Source organism: Acyrthosiphon pisum, chromosome X, assembly GCF_005508785.2.
Source record: "Acyrthosiphon pisum isolate AL4f chromosome X, pea_aphid_22Mar2018_4r6ur, whole genome shotgun sequence".
NCBI lineage: Eukaryota > Metazoa > Arthropoda > Insecta > Hemiptera > Aphididae > Acyrthosiphon > Acyrthosiphon pisum.
Genome location: NC_042493.1, coordinates 39,031,917 through 39,035,008, shown reverse-complemented (window position 1 = coordinate 39,035,008; position 3,092 = coordinate 39,031,917). Strand labels below are relative to the sequence as shown.

The following is a 3,092-nucleotide window of genomic DNA, read 5'->3' as shown; positions in this document are numbered from 1 at the left end:
CAATGTGAAATATAAAATAACAATATTCTACATTAGGTTCCTTCAATCTTTTTAAATATTCTTGTAATATTCTCAGAAAGTTTTTTGTCAACAATTTTCATATTCTGAGAATATTATACTATAATATTATCATAATCTTAGTCTTATAACATTGTCATCATGTTATTAAAACAATACTCTTATAATATTATTCACTTAACATTCTGTTAATGATATTTTATATTCCAGTAACACTGTTTTTATACAAATTAAAGGGGAAAAAATGTGATGATTAGGGTAGTAAAGTTACTGTTTTTAAAACCATACTAAATTGATTGCATTATTGCACTGAAACATTGAAATTTAAAAAAATTAATAAAATGTACATAGGTAATAGGAATTAAAGTGAAGAAATCAAATAATATGCTGCATAACAATTATTAATTAATATTAGATAATGTTAGCTAGGGAAATGCAATAACATAATATTAACAACAGTAAGAATTGTGTTATTATAATAATATAAACTATAAATTATATTATGCATGAGCATGAATCACAAACCTATAATACAATAAAACAACAATAGATATACTATATACATAAAGAAAATTATAATATAATATTTTTTACTAACCTCAAAACTATCTTGTTTATGGCTATAGTTTAAGACACCAACCGATGAAAAACAGCATAAGAAATACAAACTGGATAGGTGCTACTAACAATTTAGGCCAGCTTAGAATTATAATAATATGATGAATATAAATTAATAACAAAAATAATAATAATCAGCTTAAAGAAAAAAAAAACTAAACATCTTCTTTATGTTCAAAAAATTTTATAAAACAATATTGGTGGTCACTGGTCATAATGATCATTTCAATTTTTTCAACAATCTGAACGGTGCATGTGCTAACCAAACGCCCAGTGGTAGTTCAATTTCTCGATCCGTAGCCATTTTATACTTGACGTGCATTCTTAGAGAATCTAGTATAATAAGAATGTTTTAAATTAAAACAACATTATGTCAAATTGACAAATACATAATTATTTTAGTAGTGATTAATATGATTAAAATATTACCTATAACAACACGATACAGCATCAACTTAGTGAACGGTTTTTTTTTTTAAACCCAATGAGTGAATAATTTACTAAAAATTCATCATCAAACATTTTGGCAACTATTCTTCGAAGGCTGTGACCCAAATCTGAAGCAACTGCGATCAAAGATAGTTTTGAAACCTAAATATAATATAATAAAATAGGTACATGAATACATTTTTTTTTTAATTTAACAAGTCTTATAAACACATTCATAAAAAATATCTGTAATTAAAATTAAGTTACGAGCATAATTTAATTTTAATTAAAACTATATATTTTATACAAATTAGTCATTTAATTAACAATATATAAATAATATAGTAGGAAAAACTAATAATATTTAAATTTTACCAAAATGTTCCGGAATTGAGTATCTTGGATAATTTTAGATTCGATACTTGTTAGCTGCTCATCAGTGTTTATTGGAAATATAGAATGTAAATCCACATCCTGATGATTATCACGTGATAACGTACAGTTCGCTATAGATTTACCGGTCAAACTATCCATCAGAGACTCTATATTTGTATGCATGACATTAATAACACTCATCATTTTATTAATATCGTATTTCATATGAGTGACTGTTGTGAAAATATATTTTTCATAATCTGTTAAAAATAATTAATAATTAATTGCTAATTAGTAATTTAGTATAATAATAATATTTGATAAGTAATTAATTATTACCTGAATTATCTGACTTAAAATACTCAATGTTAAAATTATTTTGTGTAGATGTATTTGATTCGTTTTGGAATATTTCTAAAAATATATGGTGTATAATATACCAATTTAAAATAAATAAAAATGTAGGTTAATTATTGTAACTACTTATAATACATACTTGATTTCTTTGGTACCTATATTATTTTCATGAAATAATACTCTTTTCACTCTTAAAGTGTCGCCATTTTTATCGTTTTCATAAATTATATTTTTATCAATGTTATCCACAGTCCAATTTTCAGTTGGAGAGCATAATACTTTTGAATAGCCTGTTGATTTTTTTGGAGATTGAGTAGGACTGATAGATATTGTATTGTGATCATTACCTTAAAAATATTACAATATATTTAAGCAAATATTAAAAACTATGAAGAAAGGAACTAGATATTTTAAAATAGATATCAATACTTTATCTTATTATTAATTAGAACATAATACAATTAAAAAAACGAAATTTATACTTCCAAATTAAAAAATACTATAATTTTGACGTCAATATGCAATAGTTGAGGTAACAGTGAAGAACTTTTAAGGAGACTCATAAAACCTACAGATGATCTACAATATAACTTTATAACAACATGACCATTTTATTATAACATTTAATAAAGCCGAGTATAATAAGGTTGGGAACTTATAGTTTACATTTTAGTATAAAAATTATTATTATTTATTAAATGTCACTACATATAAAATTAAAAACTAAGTCTGTATATTAATTGTAAGAAACTATGGTACTATATTTATTAGAATTTCTTACAATTTATAGGTAGGTATAGGCTTAACTTTTTATTTCATATATATTATGTAGTGACATTTTATATATAATAATAATTTTAGTAAGTTCCCAACCTTATATTATTATTCTTAACCTTAATATTATACTATTATACTATCTATCTTAACTATCTTCTATTAAGTGATTATATATCCAGGCATATATGTTAGGTGTAATATAGGCACAATTATTATTATTACTAGTACTTTTATTTAATTTCCACGATGGACCAGTGTCTGAATCATCTGCATTTGATGAATCTGAAGGTACTAATAAATTATCATAAATACTTTTTTTGTTGACTAGTGAACTAGTTGTTGCAACACAATCTTAAACAAATAATAACATTAAGATTAAAACAATAATGTTACAAACATTTATTGTAAATTACTAATTGAAGAAAATATTTCATAAAATTATGTCATTACCTACCTTCTTTAATAAAATCGCAATATTTTTTTGGTTTTGGGCATGTATTTGCTAAATGGTCTTTTTT

At 23.3% G+C, this 3,092-nt stretch overlaps 2 long non-coding RNA genes across 2 annotated transcripts; both read right to left on the bottom strand.

The window, feature by feature from the left end:
• Positions 1-850: 850 nt before the first annotated feature.
• Positions 851-2,104, bottom strand: LOC100568884. Its single transcript, XR_001680560.2, has 5 exons — positions 1,937-2,104; positions 1,780-1,854; positions 1,441-1,700; positions 1,066-1,227; positions 851-969 (listed from the first exon to the last, which is right to left on the bottom strand). It is a non-coding gene; the product is annotated as an uncharacterized LOC100568884 (long non-coding RNA).
• A 717-nt stretch (positions 2,105-2,821) lies between these two features.
• LOC107885881 lies at positions 2,822-3,092 on the bottom strand. The gene is made up of 2 exons (XR_001680562.2): positions 3,029-3,092; positions 2,822-2,925 (listed from the first exon to the last, which is right to left on the bottom strand). It is a non-coding gene; the product is annotated as an uncharacterized LOC107885881 (long non-coding RNA).